Raw genomic sequence first — 18,597 nt, forward strand, 5'->3', positions numbered from 1 at the left:
GTTTTATTTCCAGTTCTGGGTGGGGCGTGATGATTAAAGCCTCAACATGATCCCTCTGGTGGGAAGGGGGGGGGTCAGTTCTGCTCTGATGGGGAAACTGAGGCACAGAGACAGGGAAGTGACTGGCTCAAGGGCAAAGAGCAGAGCTGGGAATAGAACCCAGGAGTCCTGACTCGCAAGTCCCCTGCTCTAACCACTAGACCACACTCCCTTCCCAAAGTCATGTAGAACCCAGACCGCCCATCTCTGTCATCCGCTCTAACCACCAGCCCATCTCCGAGCGTTGAGCAGGAAATGGGGAGCCACTGCTCCTGGGTTCTGCTCCCAGCTATTGGAGGAAGTGTGGTCTAATGGTGAGAGCAGGCGACTGGGCAGCAGGGCTCCTAGATTCCATTCCCGGCTCTGGGAAGGAGTTTAATCGAGTGATGAGAGCAGAGGGCTGAGAGCCAGGACTCCTGAGTTCTGTTCTGCCACTGACTCTCTGGGCAAAATCACCTCCCTGCGCTGTGCCTCAGTTTTCCCATCTGTAAAATGGGGGTAACAGTGACACCTGCACCTCCCGAGCAGGTTTGAAGGATTAGCTCATAAATAAAATGCTTTGAGATCCCGGGAGGGGACGCGCTATGCCAGGACCCCCAGCCCGACCTATTCCCAGTGCACAGGGGTGGATGTTGAGTGTCTGGAGCCCGCTGGGGTGACACGTCCGCTGAGCATCCAGGACGCAGCACGTTCCCTTCTGCAGGAGGAGGCAGGATGACAGCTATGGTGACCTTTCCCTCCGCATGCAGCGTGGGCCACGGATGTCACCCCTCACCACATCAAGGGCGCCTTCGCTTTGGTATCACACTGCCTTGGTCAGGGTGAAATGCCACAAGGACCAGGCTGTCCCCTGGCCCGCAAAGTTAAACGTCACCATTTGCGAAGGAGGGGGATGTGGTTAGTGAAGGGAACCGGGAGTCCAGACTCTGGGGTTTTAGTCCAGCCCTGGAAGAGGAATGGCATCTAGTGGTTAGAGCAGGGAGGGCTGGGAGCCAGGACTCCTGGGTTCTATCCCCAGCTCTAGGAGGGGAGTGGGGTCTAGTGGTTAGAGCAGGGAGGGCTAGGAGCCAGGACTCCTGGGTTCTGTTCCCATTTCTCATGCTGACTCTCTCTATGACCTTGTGTAAGTCCCTTCTGGTTTGGTGGGAAGGGGGCTGTCCCGAGACCCAGTGTCTCTCTCCAGCCCTTCGCGATGTCCCTTTAAGGGCGTTCTGTCCCGGGAAGGAGAGGAGCCACTATCTCTGCCCCTCCAGTTTCCGCTGCAGTGTCACCGGCACTGACGTGCTTCCTCCCGGGGCTGAGTGGATGGCAAGCTGGCCCGGAGACCGCTGGCCCAGCCAGGCCCTGGGAGGCTACACCCGGCCCTACAGCCCCAGCCAGAGCCCTCTTGGGAGCTGGCCAACTTGGGACCCAAGCTGTTCAGGGCGGGACAAGGGGAGCCTGTGCTGTGATGGGGTTAGATGGGATCATACCTGGCCTGCCCCATCCCTGCCCTGCCCTGATCCCAGCCCAGCCCCTGCTCCAGATCCACTTAGTCCTCAGGTCCACCCAGCCCCCAGGCCCTACCCCAGATCCACCCAGCCCCCAGATCCGCTCTAGACCCTCAGATCCACCCCAGACTCTTTACCACATCCACCCAGGCCCCAGATCCCTGCAGCACCTGCCCCAGATCCACTCCAGCCCCCAGACCCTTCCCCAGATCCCAGATCTACCCCAGACCGACCCCAGCCAGCCTGCCCAGCCCCCATACCCTACTCCAGCCCCTAGTCTTTACCCAAGATCCCCCCCACACCTATCCAGCCCAGCTCCCACGCCGTACTCCAGCTCAGCCCAGCCCACTGTCCCTGTCCCATTCCATGGCTTATTCCCCCATCCCATCCCATCCCATCCCGCCCTGCCATGCCCCATTCAACTTCCACTCCACCCCGACCCCCCATCCCACTCTGCTCCAACCCCCCCCCCTCGCTCCCACCACCCCTCTCTCCCCAGACGGGCCGCTCGCAGAAACAGGTACCATGGCCGGGTTGGGGGCTTGCCCAGCTGTTTCCAGGACTTAGGTCAGGGAGGAGGAAATCTTCCTGCTGCTGGCTGGTGCAGGGTGGGATGGGGGCGTCCATCTCTTTGAACGCCATGCTGGACTCGACTCGCCTGACCCCCCTTCCCCGCAGAGATGCCAGCCACCTGCCCTGGCTCCAGGCCCCCGCGCCGGGTCCATCTGAACAGAAACCAGCCTCTGCCAAGCCCTTGTCAGCCAGGTCTCAGCTCCAGCACCACAGGGCCGATCCTGCCCTCCCTGGCATGGTGTCGATTCAGACTCCAGCAGAGTGACTCTGTATTTACACCGGGATCACCGACCGCAGAACATGGGCTGGACTCCTTTGCCCCCTACCGCCCCCCCCCCCGTTACTTTGGATTCACGTCACTGTAACGGAGAACAGAATCTGAACCGATGTCCATTGTTTCCCGTAGAATTACTCCATGTTTGTACCGATTTAACTGAGAGCAGAATCTGGCCCCAACTCTTGACACCCCCCGCAGATTTGCACCAGCGTCACGGAGACCGGAATCGAGCCTCAGACCCCTTGGGAAGACAGAGCTACCTAGACGCTGGGCCCTGGATGCTCCGAGGAGCCCCCCGCCAATAACTGATAACTGGGGTCGAACATTAGAGGCCAAGCCCCTCTGTACAAAGCAGGCTGCTCCAGAATGCCCCTTGAAATCTCTCGTAAACAACCTCTGTAACTCGGACACCTGGCTCGGCTTTTGGTGCTCGGATTCCAGTGATCAGCGCCCTGACAGTCCCCGATCTGTAGCCATCCAATAATCTGCTGTGGGTAAACCCCACCGTACTCACCTTTCTTCTGTCCTGGGCAAGGTCTCTCTCACGGCAGCCTCCCAAGAAATCCTCTAGCAGGGAGCAGATGGGCCGTGGGAAGCAGCTGAAAGAATTTGGGGCGGGGGGAATAAAAAAATTGGCAAGGGAGAGTTTATTTCCCTCTCCAGGAAAAAAAGAAGCAACGAGCCCACTTTTGGGTTTGGGTCTGGTCTCCTGCTCGGGGCAGGGTGGGCACTGAGTCTGTGGGTCAGAGGAGGCTGTGGCGGGGAGGGGCCATTAAGTGTGAGGGGGAGGGAGCAGGAAAGGGGCTGGGAACCAACTCAGGAAGTTTTGACAAGGAAACTAGTAAGGGCGCTGGGCTTGGAGGAAGAAAGAAGAAGAAAAAAAGAACACGCACACACACCACTTTTCCCTTGGCAAGGAACCAGCGTGTGTGAAATAGAAGCTGCAAAACAAACGTTAAACCAGAACCCATCACACAGAGCTCTGTGGTCAGGATCCAGCCCCCCGGGGCTGCGTCCTCACTAGGGAACAGGGTGGGTCGGCTCCCACGTGGTGAAACCCGAATGAAGACGAGGCAGTTCGTAGCTTTCACACGAGCTAAAGACTCGGGAGCAACCTCGGGCTTCCTTCGCCCGCACTCATGTTAAAGCTACGACTACAACTGCCTTATCGTCACTAGGCAGCCTGGTTATAGCCGTATGGGTCCCAGGATATTAGAGAGACAGGGTGGGTGAAGTCATACCTTCCCGGCCAGAACAACAGATACAAAACCTGCAGACACCTCCCCACTGTTACAATGATCAACGCTGTGAGGGTGCCTCCCATAAGGCTTTATGGAGATATGCTTATGAATGTATATATGACATAACTAGAATATGTTTTATGCTACACATGCCATGTAACATCTCTCTGTAGAGGTTATGATCTACTGAATATATTAATCCTATTTGTATGCATGTATCATTTTTGTATTCGTAGTTATGAATACTGGCTTGATTTCTAAGCAGCCTTAGTAGAGCATTTGGTCAGCTTCAGGAGAAAGGAATGTGCAAATTAGGTACCCAGTCAAGAAACACTTAAAGGACAATGAATCTTGGAAGGCTCCAATCCACATCAGAAGTCTACTTGAGGACATTCAAGGTAGCATGTGACCCATGGCTGCTACCTGTAAAAATCTGAGTCATGCGTGGACATGTGACTCCAAAAATCCATCTTGGAGCTGGACTTTGCATAGGAGAGAGGAGGGGATCTCCACCCACAAGAGAAAGTCTATTTAAACCCCTGGGAGACCCCCTCCATTTTGTCTTCAGCTGGCTAAAGAGAGAGCCTCTCCACCCCCAAAGATATCTGAAAGAAACTGGAACAAAGGACAGTAACTACAGGAAGTGTGAGCAATTGCTGGACCCAGACTAGAAGAAGACTAGTCTGTAAAAGGAAGCTTGCTGGAACTGGTGAGGTTTTTATCTGTGTTCAGTTTTATTACCATACTAGACATAGACTTGTGGGTTATATTTTATTTTGCTTGGTAATTCACTTTGTTTTGTCTCTTACTACTTGGAACCACTTAAATCTTACTTTCTGTATTTAATAAAATCACTTTTTACTTATTAATTAATCCAGAGTATGTATTAATACTTTGCGGAGGGTGGGGGGGGAGGAAACAGCTATGTGGATGAAACCATGCAATCACTAGGCTCTAAAATGAACTGCCTGGCTTCCCCGTCCATTTCCACGCTGGACCTGTTGCCCAAAGAAATGGGTTTTTTTACGCTGGGGCAGAAGCATTCGGATCCCCTTGTTCTCAAACCCAGCAGAATTGCTCCCACGCCTGGTCAAAGCCAGGCCGAAAAACACAGAGGGCCCGATGCACCTTGTAAAATCCTGCACACCAGGACAAAGTGGGTCCAATTCTCCATTGCCCTGCACCTGATTTGAGTTTACACTGAGGCCCCTTTTCACCCCAGTGGCAACATCAAGGGGGCACAAAACAGGTGACAGGGAGGCTCGGGCCCTTGTGCTGGGGGTGGTAAATGCTCCCAAGCCAGACGGGTGGAGCTGTGTGCTCCCCCTCCCCACTTTGCATGAATGTAAAATGACTGGACAAGGTGGTGGATGACAGGGGAGCAAGCCAGGGCTTTTCCTCCAGCCTGCGTGGGTCGGGGGTCCACATCCTCAGAGGTTGCTGTCAATAGAAGACAGGCACCTAAATACCAGTGAGGCTCTGAGCTGAGGATACTCTGGGTTCTGAGTCTCCCCTTACACTGGTGTAAATCGGGAGCAGCGCTGCTGGAGCGGGGTCAGCAAGAGCAGGGGGAGCGCAATGATCCGGGTTTGCTTGGAGCAAAGGAGGGCGGCTTGCAAGGGGCAGCATTCCCAGCAGATATTTCTCTCTGCTGAACAGCAACATCTGGTGGCCCAGACAGCAAACTGCAAAGCAGTGAGAGGGATGCAGGGGTGGTCAGGACTTCCATGCAAACAGAGGGGTGGTCTGAGCATAGGCCTGGGAGTCAGCACTCCTGGGATCGAACGCTGACTCGATGCATGCTCCAAGGCAAGTTACTCCCCCACACACACACTCTGCGCCTCAGTTTCCCCACCTGTCAAGCAGCAGTGATGATGCTGATCTCATAGAGGGAGGATGGTCTATTCACATTGAAGGTGATTAGTATAGAAAGTCTCAACAAGATGAAAATTCTCCAAAGACTCCAAAGAAACCCATTTTGGGACAGATCCGTTGGCTCCAAGCTCCCCGGCTGGCTGGGAATTCATAGAATCATAGAATATCAGGGTTGGAAGGGACCTCAGGAGGTCATCTAGCCCAACCCCCATTCGAAAGGCGACGGATACATTAAAGATCGAGAGACACTCACATACTACAGCGACGGGAGCCATATAAGAACCTATGACAGGTAGACACCTAGTCAAAGCCATAGAGCTTGGCTGGGGCCTCTGGGTGCGACCATATTCGTAATAAGAACGGTCCAGCCATCGGACAGCAAGCTCTTTGGGGCAGAGACCATCTTTTTGTTCTGTGTTAGCCTAGTTTTACAACAAGCTACATAAAAAGCCCTAGTGAAGTCAGTGCAAGCTAAAATTTCAGACAATGACTTGTTTAGACGGCTCTATATATGACACACTGAAATGTAAGTACAATATTTATATCCCAATTGATTTCTTTAATAATTATATGGTAAAAATCAGAAAGTACGCAACTTTTTACTGTCGGTGTCCTGCGACACTTCTGTGGTTTTATGTCTGATTTTATAAGCAAGTCGTTTTTAAGACAGGTGAAACTTGGGGGCACACAAGACAAATCAGACTCCTGCAAGGGGGACAGTCGTCTGGAAAGTTTGAGAGCCGCTGGTTCTCTGTGAAATTATAAAGTGCCCCACCAGGGGGCAGTCAGGGTCTGTGATGCACAGAGCAGCGTGGCGGCTGGTGCGAAGAGCTGCTTCTCTCAGAGCTTCATTGAAGCCACTTGCCGAACGGAACGACAACGATCAGCTCTCGCCCAGCCCTTTTCAGCTGTAGATCTCCAAGCACTTTACACAGGCGCTCAGGGTCATTGTCCCCGTTTTACAGATGGGGAAACTGAGGCCCGGCCCGGGGAAGTGACTGGCCCATGGTCACCCAGCTGGCTAGTGGCAGAGCTGGAAACAGAACCCAGGCCCCACTCTGCTGCTCTACCCGTTAGGACACACTGCGAGATGAGTCCCATGCAACTACCCCATTCTGCAGGGGCAAGTGGCTGAGGGAAGCATCCAGCCGCGAGGCTGCTCCTGTGAACTCCTGCCTCACGTCCCACCGAGATCTTGGTGCCTCGGGAAGGTTGCATGTGTACAGACAGGAGAGGCCGCAGAGCTGGGATCAGCCCAGGTACGGAACAGCTGCAGTCAACTTTCCGAGAGGCAACTACTAGGTAAATAGAGGGAGGGCCAGATCCTGATCCCAGCTGCACCAGTGCAATCCAGAGGGCCTGATTCTCAGATACCCTAAGGCCCCTTTTCACTGCTCTGGCTGCACAAAGGGGCCTTAAAAGTGGGTGCAACTGCTCCACCCACCCACTCTAAGGCACCTGTCACGTGGCCAGAGCCAAAGTGACAATCAGGACCAAGGTGTCTCCATTGCAATGAGCAGCGTCACCCCGGATTCACTCTAGTGGTGCAACCGAGCTCAGACCGGCCCAGAAATTCGCGTGGGCTGCTCCTCCCCTGCTGTGCCACGTGCGTGGTGCAAAGCGAGCGTGAAACACGAGGCTGAGAGCAGAAAATGCCAATTGGGGGGCCACATTTTACACCCAGGTAGAACCGGGGCGATTTCAAGGCACAGGGCAGACAAAACCAAAGCCCAGCAATGACACGCCACAGCACGGGCACCGACAATTCACTTCTTATGACCCTCCTACCCTGCCTCTGGAGCTCCAAAAGCGGTCGGGCAGAGTAACAGGCAGGCCCCACCGGGGATCCCTAGAATTCCTTTGCTCCCACTGCACACCGGGTACCCTATAGGCTTTACTGGGGCAAGAAGAGTCTTTGCCAGGCTGGGGCAGGTTTGTGTTGCTGGATTGTGGGCCGGCCCAGGCGATGCTCCTGCCGGATTCCAACCCAGCCGCGCGGGGAACGTGTTCTTTCGAAGCAATGTTGCTACAGATGATGTAAATCTGGTGTTTGCTGACGGGTCTGCAAGAGAGGGTTTGTGGGCTGCGTCCATCCGCCTGTCTTCCGCTCTGCAAACTGGTTTGTCTGGTGGAAAACAAGGGATGTGTGTGGAAGGGGGGTATGTCCATTGCAAACCAACCCCGCTCTGTTGAATTCAGTGCCACTCTGGTGTCTCCCACCAGCTCAGGGTTTGGTCTCAGATCCGCGGCTGCTCCCCGGTTCGCCGCGGCCTTGCAGCCGGTGCAGTCAGTTCCCCCTCTGCAAAGCGGATGCCACACACTGTCCCTGGGATGAGCGGGAGGCGAGTGGCAGCGTCCAATGCAAACTGGGGGGACCGGGCTCTGCGTCTCTGCCAGCTTCCCCGCCGATCCCCCATCGGGGTGTATTTCTCAAGAGCAGGAGCTGGGTGGAATCTCTCCCAATGGGCAGAAACAGACTCCCAGCAGCCAGACGTCGGGGGGCTTGGATCCAGGTTGTGCTTTGGCCCATTTCTGACAGAGCGTTCTGGAGCGGAGCATCAGAATCTCTTGGGTTCTGGCCCCGCTGAACCCAAAGGCAACCCTCTCCTCCAAACTCTTGAGCTCTGAAGGACGTAGGGGAGCTGAATTCCGACCACCTGTGGGTCAGCATTGATGGAGTGAAGCTGACAGAGCTTGCTTTGATGGTGCCCCACGGTGCAGGGGGCCCAAGGTGCAAAGAAAGGAGACATCACCTGCCCCAAGCCCCGGTTCTCCTCCTGCACCCACCACCAGGCACCGTACTGGCCCGGAGCCCCAGCTGCTGGAAACGGGCATCGCTCCATTTACGCCAGTGGGCTGGAGTGACTCCCTGGCGGGATGGAGGCGAGAGCAGGCCCCTGCTAAGCTCTCAGCTATTCATAGCTAGTAAGTACATTAGCCGGCTTCAATTGATGTCAAGCCACCGTTAATTGCCTCTCCTCTTTACACTAATAACTCTAATCACTCATAATGATTTTCACATTCCAGCGGGGCGCACCACCCCCCCTCCCCGGCCTGAGCTCCATTAGAAAAGCATCCACCCCCCACCCCTTCCCAGTCCCCAGCATGCCTTAAATCAGTGCCAGTTACCCAGGAGCCCGGCTAAATAGCTCTTTGGAGAGCCCTGTGATGAATGGACTCAAGTGGGGCGCTTCCTGGCCCAGGCCCTAGCCTGGGGGTGGGGGGGGAGAGGGCTCCGGCTAAGCTCCCAGGGGTGCCAAAGGTTTGGTTTGATCACTTTGACTCATCATCCTTTGGCCTTTATTAAATGGTGGAAATTAACTGGGGGAGTGGAGTCTTGGAGTCTTTGGGGAGCTGTTTAAAGAGACCCCCCCTCCTCCGCCCAATCAGTTCCTGGCTGTCCATTTCCTCACCATTTCCTCCCGCAGCCAAAGGCTGCTCCGTCAAGTGGGAGGATGTCGACTCACCCTGGTGCAACGGATGAGAGAAGGGGCCCGCGGCCTGCCCCAGCCGCTCCGCTGAGGGTGCTGGTGGGTTGCCCCAGGCAGAGACGCATGCTCCATCGCCTCCCTGGCTCGGCATGGGTGCATCCAGACATGGGCAGGGCCGGCATTAGGCCCTGGTGAGGCAGGTGCCCACTGGGAGGGAAGCAGTGAATGCCTGGTGGGCCATGATGCCCCAGGGCCATACTCCCCATCCCCATGCCCCTAGTCCAGCAGCTGGGGGCAGCTGTTCTGCCTGGGCCTCCTGCAAACCAAGGGCATCCGTTTTGCCCTCTCCCTGTACCCCTTTCCCCGACGGCCTCCTCCCTAGGACTGGGCTGGGCCCGACTCCCCTGCAGATCTGGGGCCACTCTCAGTCTCTCCCTTCTTGGGGCAGGGTTAAGGTGGCTGGAAGCCACCTTCGTCCTCCTGATACTCTGGGGCAGTGCCCAGCCCCTGTTGCGAGAGCAGCCTTTGGGCTGCTCTAACTGACACTCTGCCCCCTGGGATGCACAGAATACCCATAATGCCATGCGCTTCAGTGATCCCGCCCCCGCCCTGATCTGCCTCCTGCACCAGAGGCTGGGACTTATGCCAGTTCCACACCAGCTGACACCCTGCATGGCGGGGCGGGGGGAATTCTCAGGGGCCGTTTCCACCCACCTGAAGGCCCATTTAAGCTGCCGGAGTGGCCTACCAAGCCCTGGGTGTGGCTGAAGATCAGGCCCTGGGTTGGGGCCCCGGTCTAGCTTCCCTGGACTTTTCCAGCAGCAGCCTGAGGCCCCAGGGGAGTAAACAAGCTGCCGCAGAAGATGCCGTGTTTTTGCAGCCCTGCGTTTCCTGCACACTTGCCAATAACCGCATTAGCCAAATGCTGGCCGGCTCCGGCTCGGGGGGGAGGCAGCAATTGCTTTGCCACACTCCTTCCTGAGCACGAGGAGCTTGAGGGACTGCGGAAAAGCAGGCGAGGGGCCCAGCGCCGCATGGAGCCGCTGCTCCTGGGAAGGACACGTCCCACGCAACTCCTTCAGGCCGGCCGTTCAAATCTGGCCCCGGGCCAGCAGCGAGCGAGTTCAGCCCAAACAGGCCGCAGCCAGGCCGAAGGATCCCAGGGTTTTGCAGACGGCTCCTCTGGATGTAGACAGCCCGGAGGAAGGACCTGAGAGCTGAAGGGTCCCGTGGGCTCCAGGGAGGGCCCGAATCCAAACTTTGCCTCTTTCTGGGAACACCCCCCCGCAGCAGTGCCTCTGGATGCCGGGGAAGCTCCCCTCTGGACTCCACAGCCGATGCCCACCTTCAGTCTCGGCTGCCCCTGGTGTGGCCCATGTGCCGGAAGGAGACGCCGGGGCCTGTCTCACGGGGGCCGTGGTCTCCGTGGCACTGTCTCTCTCCCAGCCCCTTCCCCCTTCAGGGTAGGCCACGGCACGGGGGCTTTGCTGGACAGGAGCAGTGGGAATAGGCTGACCAGATAGCAAGTGTGAAAAATCGGGACAGGGGCTGGGGGGTAATAGGCGCCTATATAAGAAAAAGCCCCAAATATCAGGACTGTCCCTATGAAATCTGGACGTCGGGTCACCCTAAGTGGGAACCGGTTACCAAGCGGCCTCCAAAGCCCACTTCCCAGCCTCTTTTCCCCCACACCCCACTCAGGGCCACAGCAGAAGGTACCGACCCAGCTGTACAAAGCCCACAGATCACCTGCCAGGGCAGCGTCTCCGGCTAGGGGCGCACATCCTCAGAGCCTTCCCGAGCAGCTGCTATGGCCCAGCAGTGGAGCACCCATCAATCCCCCGCAGCTCCCTGGGACCCACCCAGCTCCTCTGGGGAATGCAGGGTCCGGTACAGCTGCGCCGGGGAGAGAGGGAGATGGCCACGTGGTGGGTGCCCCTGGGTGGAGGGGACTTCTGCCTTTCTAGCCGGGAATCGCCTTTAGCCGCTGCAGAGCGATGGAGGTCCCCGGCTTGGATTCTGCCCTCTGGAGCGTCTTGCCTGTTCGACAGGGGGATAAGAGGGCCTGGCTGGGCGCCGTTTGCCCCAAGGCAGGCAGGATTCATCACCAGTCCTTTGCTGAAGTTCATTTATTCATCTCATACCTGCTTCTCTCTCCCCACCAACCAGTGAGAGATGATTTGGAGAAACCCAGCAAGAATGAGCAAATCTATTGATCTGGGGCCAGTGCGGTTGGGTTTCTCCGGCTGGTGCTATCCTCAGCCTCAGAGCGGCAGGAGGTGATGTCAAGCAGAGGAGCCCTCGGCTTCCTGCCTCTAGCGGGCAGCGGCCGAGAGCCACCGAGCTGGATTCAGCCAGAATCCCAGGGGAGGGAGGCTGCGGGCAGCTCTTGCCACAGAAACATGCTGCCCTCATAGCAAAGGGCCCTGCGCCATGCCTGGACGACCAGCGGGGCCCTGGCATGAGCTTTGCACCCAGCTCCCTTGCCATCAAAGGGGTTCTGTGCGGCTCCTCTGGCAGCAGAAAGACCCCTGAGAAACCCCTTCAGCCAGCGCAGAGGGCTCTTGGTAACGGGAAATGCTACTCCCAGCGGGAGGCGAATGTGCATGGGGCTCAGAACGAGGTGGCAGAGGGGAGAGATGGCACAGCTGCATCCAGATGCTGCATGAATGCTCAGGGGAGATGTGTTCGGGGTGCCGGGCCCAGCCATATTCCAGGGACTGGTCTTATGGTTGCGCCGAGAGGCCACAACGGAGATCCGGGCCCTGCCCAGACACAGAGACCCTGCCCCAAAGAGCTCCCAGTGCAAACAGACAAATCATCTCCATGTTACGTGATGGACAAACTGAGGCTCAGAGGGACTAAAAGACTTGCCCAAGGCGACACAGGAAGGCTGGGGCAGAGCCTGGACCCCAGATCTCCTGAGTTCCAGCCCATCCATGACACCAGAAGGCCACCCTTCCATCTAGGCCTCAAGGAAAAGGACAGATGGCCTCCCGCCTGCATGCGGTGGCAGCCGACGGTTTCATAGCCGAGGGCAGCCCTGTTCCCGAGGCCGGCTGCGTCCACCCTCCTTGTGCAACGGGAACTCTCCCTTCAGCCAACAGCAGCCAGCAGGGAGCATCCCGCCTTCAGACATTGGTACCTCTTTGCTCTCCTCTGCTGGGGGCCAGAACTGGAGGAAAAAGCCCAGTGGAAACCTTAAATAAGGACCATGTGGTTTGTACCAGAGCCCAGCTGAGAGGCCTTAGAGAAATCGAGCTCTCTCCCTCCCCATCCCCCAAAGCCAGGAGTGAAATATTGTTCAGGGACAGTTAAGCACCACTTAAGTTGCGTCTCATTAGAGCAGAGAGGCCTCTCCCGCCCCACTGAGCTACTTAGTGCAACGAGAACCGGGTGGGGAAGCAGCGAGGGAGATAATTGGTCAAGTGCATTTGTAGCATCAGCCCGGCTCTGAGCTTCCAGTTGCATGGCAGCATTTACAGCCCGGGCTCGGTTCTCTGGTTAGAAAAGGTGGGGCCAGGTTTGGGGTTCTTTTTTCCTCACCCCAGTGGAAAATTTGGGGTGGGGGTTCATTGGAAAAAAGGCCATTAGAAGCCAAACAATTTGGGGGCCCCAGAACTGAAAAACTTTTTTGAAGTGTTCGGCTGAAAACCTTTGGGTTTCTGACCCAAAGAATTCAAACTTTCCTCCAATGCTCATTCCGCTGGAAACCCAGCTTTCTGCAGGGGGTGGGGAGGGGTGGTGGAGGTTAGAAATAAGAGTTTGTGACCAGTCCTTGTGAAAGCAGCACTAAGTTTAAAAAAATGCTTAAAATTGAAACCCTTGCCCTCAATTATTGAAATCTCCCGATTTAACTTGTTTTTGTCTTTGTTCCTTGGCTCAGGGACAGTGGAACTGACTCGGAGCCCGATCCTGGGACAGTTAATGAACATGGGCCAGCAGCGTACACCACCGGCAGCTCAGCCCTCCTGTAAACCCACTTCATTTAGGCGTCGGCCTGGGTGCAGAGGGCTCAAAGATCAGGCCCAGTTTGTGCACAGTGGGGCTGCTGGCTATTACCGTAATACTGATGACATGACAGCATGTGAGATGCAGATTTTAAGGCCAGAAGGGACCATTGTGATCATCTGGTCTGACCTCCTGCCCATCGCAGGCCTCACCCACCCACTCCTGTAACAGACCCCACCTCTGGCTGAGTCACTGAAGTTCTCAAATCATGGTTTCAAGACTTCAAGTTACAGAGAATCCACCATTTACACTAGTTTAAACCTGCAAGTGACCCGTGCCCCATGCTGCAGAGGAAGGTGAAAACCCCGCAGGGTCTCTGCCAGTCTGACCGGGGCAGAGAACCTCCCCGATCCCACATATGTTGATCAGTGAGACCCTGAGCACGTGGGCAAGACCCAGCCAGACACCTGGGAAAGAATTCTCTGTAATAAGTCTGAGCCTGTCCCATCTCGTGTCCCCTCTCCAGCCGTTGGAGGTATTTGCTCCTAGCAGTCTCAGATCAGCTACATGCCATTGTAGGCCATCCCATCATCCCAACCCCTCCATGAACGTATCAAATGCAGTCTTGAAGCCAGTTGGGTTTTTTGGCCCTTGGGAGGCTGTTCCAGAACCTCACTCCTCTGATGGTTAGAAACCTTGGTCTAATTTGAAGCCTGAACTTGTTGATGGCCAGTTTATATCCATTTGTTCTTGTGCCAACATTAGGGTGTAACTTAGATAACCCCTCTCCCTCCCTGCTGTTTATCTCCCCTCTGCATTTTTTTTTTTTTTGGTCGGGCTAAACAAGCCTAGCTCTTTGAGTCTCCCCTCATGAGTCAGGTTTTCCATTCCTTGGATCATCCTAGTCACCCTTCTCTTCACCTGCTCCAGTTTGAATTCATCCTTCTTAAACGTGGGAGACCAGAGCTGCACAGTCTTCCAGATGAGCTCCCACCAGTGCCTTGTACAATGGTAGTAACACTTCCCTCTCGCTACTGGAAACAGTAGATGCATCCTAAGACTGCATTAGTCTTTTTCACGGCTGCATCACCTTGGTGGCTCATAGTTATCCTGTGATCAACCAACACCCAGGTCTTTCTGCTCCTCTGTCATTTCCAGCTGATTCCTCCCCAGCTTATAGCAAAACTTCGTGGTGTTAGTCCCTACATGTATGACTTTTCCCTATTAAATTTCATCCCATTTCTATTACTCCTGTTTTCAAGGTCATCTGAAGGTTGTGGGATATTCCAATCCTCCTCGGTATTGGCCATACCTCCCAACTTCATGTCATGAACAGATTTTATTAGCACACTCCCACTTTCTGAGCCAAGGTCATTAATGAAAACATGAATAAGACCAATCCCTAAGCAACTCCACCAGTAACCTACCTCCAGCCTGACAGTTCACCATTCAGCATGACCCACGGTTGCCTCTCTTTAACCAGTTCCTTACCCACCTTTTGATTCTTATATTCATTCTCTCATCTTCTCCAGTTTAACAACTAATTCCCCATGTGCAACTGCATCAAATGCTTTACTGAAATCCAGGTAGATTAGATCTACTGCATTTCCTTTGTCTAGAAAATCAGTTATCTTCTCAAAGAAAGAGATCGGGTTAGTGGAACCATGTTGGACTTTATCCCAATTACCTGTTACCTCTATGTCTTTAATTACTCGCTCTTTCAAAATTTGATCTAAGACCTTGCATACAACTGAGGTCAAACCAATGGGTTTGTAGCTTCCTGGATGACTTTTTTTGCTTCCTAAATATAGTGCTATTTTTGCAATTCTCCCATCATAGGGTACAGCCCCCACATTTACAAATTAATTAAAAATCCTCACGATTGGGCTTGCAATTTCATGCACCCATTCCTTTCATACTCCTGGATGGAGATTCTGCCAACGAGCTTGCAGCTTAAACAGAATTAAAAACCATTCTCCCCAATGTCGGCAGATAGAAGCAAATCGTAGGGATTAATTTTTGAGAACATCGGTGACTGCTATTTCTGGGCACATGTCCGGCTCTGGCTAGACATCCCTGGATGGGTCATCTGTGGAGACGGAGCCCAGGCCCTCTGGATCTAAAGACACAAGTCTCTGTGACTGAAGGTAAAGAGCATTAGCTGGGAAGCACCACTAGATTTTAAAGGGTCTGGCAGTAGAAGGGACAAAAATCAGCACTCTTGAAAATTTATGAGTCTCTCATAAATCCCCATCTCCTGGAGTCATGTGGTGAGGTGTCAGCTATTTAAGTAGATTGGTTTGTAGCACTCATGGTTGTGGAGGAAAAAAATATCTTAAAATCATGATTCTAATGGCTCAAAACTCAGCAGGCAAACCCTCCCCTGCAACTATTTTTAAACCCTGTTTTTTCGGATGCTTTGGGGTGGGTGAAGCCAATAGACGCACTGTGCCGATGCCTCACAACAAGCCTGCTAGCTGCTCTGCGTGACAGCCAGTTGGAGGTGCTGTGAACACACTCCTCCAGCCCACCACCCATCCCAGTCTCAATTCCAGCAGGGACGCTGGCCGTTCTGTCCCCCCCCCGGCATAGCAGATGCGAATTCGAGGTAGCTTTGTCCCCCTCCAGTGGTTGTACGGAGGTTTGAATGCCTCCATATTAGTGGAGCTGGTCCTTTAACTCCCCCAGCATAGGTGCCTGCTTTTCAGAGGCAGAGCAGAAGGTTCAGTTCCCACAGAGAACCCGTCAGGAGCAACTCGACGCAGACACAGCGGGGGGTTGTTTAGAGCAGTGTCCCTTTAAACTCAGATTTAACCTCTCCTCTCGGTGCAGCCTCTCTCTTTGCTTTGGGTTCTCAATTATCCCGTTGTATCTTCTTTTCTTTTTTTTTCGTGGGTCCTGGAATAGTGGCTGCTATGGAAACAGCCATTGACAAGAATGGGGAGGAGCAGGCGTGTAAATAACCGGCCCCATCGCTCTGTGAACTATATTGAATTCTTTGACGCGCCAATCAATATTCCCCCCTCAAATTCAGAGACATTAATAATTTTATACCTCTCTTGGCCTCCACGCCAAGTGCATTAGCCCAGACCACAGGGCACATGGCTGCAAAGAGCCACATGGAGAGTATCGATGCGATGCGGATACACATGTGGAACCAGCTGGGTAGGCAGAGGGAATTAACGCCTTGCGCCTGAACCCATCTCGCCAGGGAAAGGAGAACTGGTTCAGATACAATCAAAATCCTTTGGCTCGGATGAAATCAGAGCAGGGGGGCGGGGGAAATCTTTATCCGAAAAAGCTTTTTCCATCTATTTTTCAGTGGAAACAAACATTTCCTCTCCCCACCCCTGCAAACAGTTGGATTGGAACAATATATGTTTCAAATCTTTTTTTTTTTACTGAAGACATTTGAAATGCAACAAGAATTCGCCTCCCTTTTCGAATTCAAGTTTGTTTCATTTTGAAAAAAAATTCATTTAGAGCTTCGTTGGTTTGGGGATTTTCTCTGTTTCTTGCTCTTTTTTGGGGGATTTTCTCTGTTTCTTGCTCTTTTTTTAAAACAAACAAACAGAATCTTTTCTCCACTTTTCCCCACTGGGAAAGGTAGGAAAGAGGAAGGTTAAAAAAGGGGCCCCGGGGGACTGTTGTGCCCCTTTTTATGCCCCTTCCAGTGGAGACAAGGTAAGGTAGGGGGTGGGTTTCAAATATCTGAAAATAATTCCCCCCACACCCTGTTTTTAAAAACCCAAAGGAAATGTTTTTCATTTTTAATCTGTTCATCCAAAGTATTTAGTTAAATTAGGGCTGGTTGAAAATCCTCCCTCCAAACTTTTTTCGGTGGAAAACATTGGATTGTCACTAAATTAAAGTGTTTGTGACAATATTGGCTTCTGCTGGAAACCTCAAAACATTTGGTTTTCAACTGCTGCAATCTAGTGGTTAGAGCAGGCAGGGGCTGGGAGTCTGGACTCCTGGGTTCTGTTTGTAGTCCTGATACTCTCATGGGTCTGCTTTGGACAAGACCCTGCCTGTCAGTGCCTCAGTTTCCCCATCTACAAAACAGGTATAATACTCCCTCACAGCAATTTGAGGAAGCCCAACTCATTATCATGGTGCTTCCAGCTCCCTGGCAAAAGTTATTCCTTTTTCCTTACATTACAGCAGAAGGGCCAGTAAGCCACTGGGGTGCCCTCTCCATCCCTGGTTGTGTGGCTAGCCATGGCCCAGAGAGGTGTGAAGAGAAACAGGCTGCCGGGCTCCTGACAGCTTCCGTTCTTTAGCGGCTCACCAGAGGTTGCAGCCGCTAAGTGGAGGAGCGTTGACTGGCCTGAAGCTGTGGTTGCTGGAACCATCCTGGCCAGAACCAGCTGTGTAAATACTCTGAACATAGCGGGAGGGGAACCCAGGAGTCAGGCTGGCCTGAGGCCACCATTAGCCCAAAGGCTAAGCGCTGTGTAGGCTTTTCCCAGGGAAACAGCCCTTGCTGGATAGACAAAGGATGACTTTGTGCTTGAAGCATAGGAGCAGGAACCAGGTCCTGGGTTCTATTCCCAGCACCGAACACGCAAGTGACAGATATTTTCAAAAATCAAGCCTCCCCTCCCCAGTGCCTCAGTTTCCCCTCTGTGACATGGAGGGAGGAGACTATCCCCCAGCAGGGCTTTGTGAGGCTTCATTAATTAATGCTTGTAAAGTGCTTGGAGACTCTGGGAGCACAAAGCAGTAGTCGCTGGGGGATAAATAGTCTCAGAGCAAATGGGCCGGGTGTAGTAATAAATCTTCCTCTCAATCCAGAAGGATCCCACAAGCTGCCCATTAGCACTCAGCAGCCATAGATCAATAGCACTAGCCCCTGCATCACAGATGGGGGAAACTGAGGCACAGAGCTGGGCAGGGACTGAGCCAACATGCGGTGGCAATGCAGGGATAAGGACTTAGGTCCCTTAAGTGCCTTATCCGATGCCTTAGCTACCAGCTCATGCTAGAGAGGGGTCCTGTGCTATGCTTTTGAAATGCAGCCCCCTCTGGGGTGGAGACCAGCACCCATTACATTTCCCAGCAATGGTGGGAGTTTTGACCAGTTACAATGGACCAAACTTTTATTGGAAGTGCCCCAGGATCTTTACTGTTCATTCAGGGGCCTCCAGCTACAGCCGGCTGGGAATTTTTCCAGTGAAACTTTCTTTTTGGTGGTTGGGGGCGGCCAGAAAAATGCTGATTCCTCAAAACGGGTTAGTGGTTGTGACAAATCAGGAAGATTTCTCAGGTCCAGGTGGGAGAAAGGGAGATCCCCTCCCCTCAACACCAGGATAGCTTGGTGGGAAAGGCACCCAGCCTGAGCCTGGCTTTCCCACCGGCCAGGTGAGTACCCTAACCAGCCAGGCCATGCTGGGCTCCGGGGCTCTCTGGAGAAATCCCGGAGACTCCAGTTTGTCGCTCTTGGGTCCATCGGGGGAGGCTCCAAGCTCTGAGGCAGCCTGGCTGGAAAAGGAGGTTTCCAGTTCAGGACGGATTTTGTGGTTTCTGAATTTTTCTTCTCTGGCGCGAAACAAAATCAAGACCTTGCAGCATTGTTCGCTAAGTAGAAAGAGTCTTTCCCTGACAACCATTCTTAGATCTTGCTGCCTCCCCCGAAGGGCCAATCTCCTCTGCCAAGCAAACTGCAGCTCAGGTCAAGCCTTCCAAAGCAGGTGAACTAAGCCAGCCTGCTGGGATTT

General features: G+C 53.8%; 1 protein-coding gene across 2 annotated transcripts in view; it reads right to left on the reverse strand.

Annotated features, from left to right (window-relative positions):
* The window catches only part of PEAR1 (platelet endothelial aggregation receptor 1), a 56,164-nt gene extending 53,079 nt beyond the window's left edge, over positions 1–3,085 (reverse strand). For both annotated transcript variants that reach the window (XM_084613276.1, XM_084613275.1), the window contains exon 1: positions 2,894–3,085. The gene's annotated coding sequence lies outside the window, so the exon portion shown is untranslated. The remainder of the gene's footprint in view (positions 1–2,893) is intronic.
* Between the last annotated feature and the right edge of the window lie 15,512 nt (positions 3,086–18,597).

This window comes from Lepidochelys olivacea (assembly GCF_965140295.1).
Source record: "Lepidochelys olivacea isolate rLepOli2 genome assembly, chromosome: 24".
Lineage (NCBI taxonomy): Eukaryota > Metazoa > Chordata > Testudines > Cheloniidae > Lepidochelys > Lepidochelys olivacea.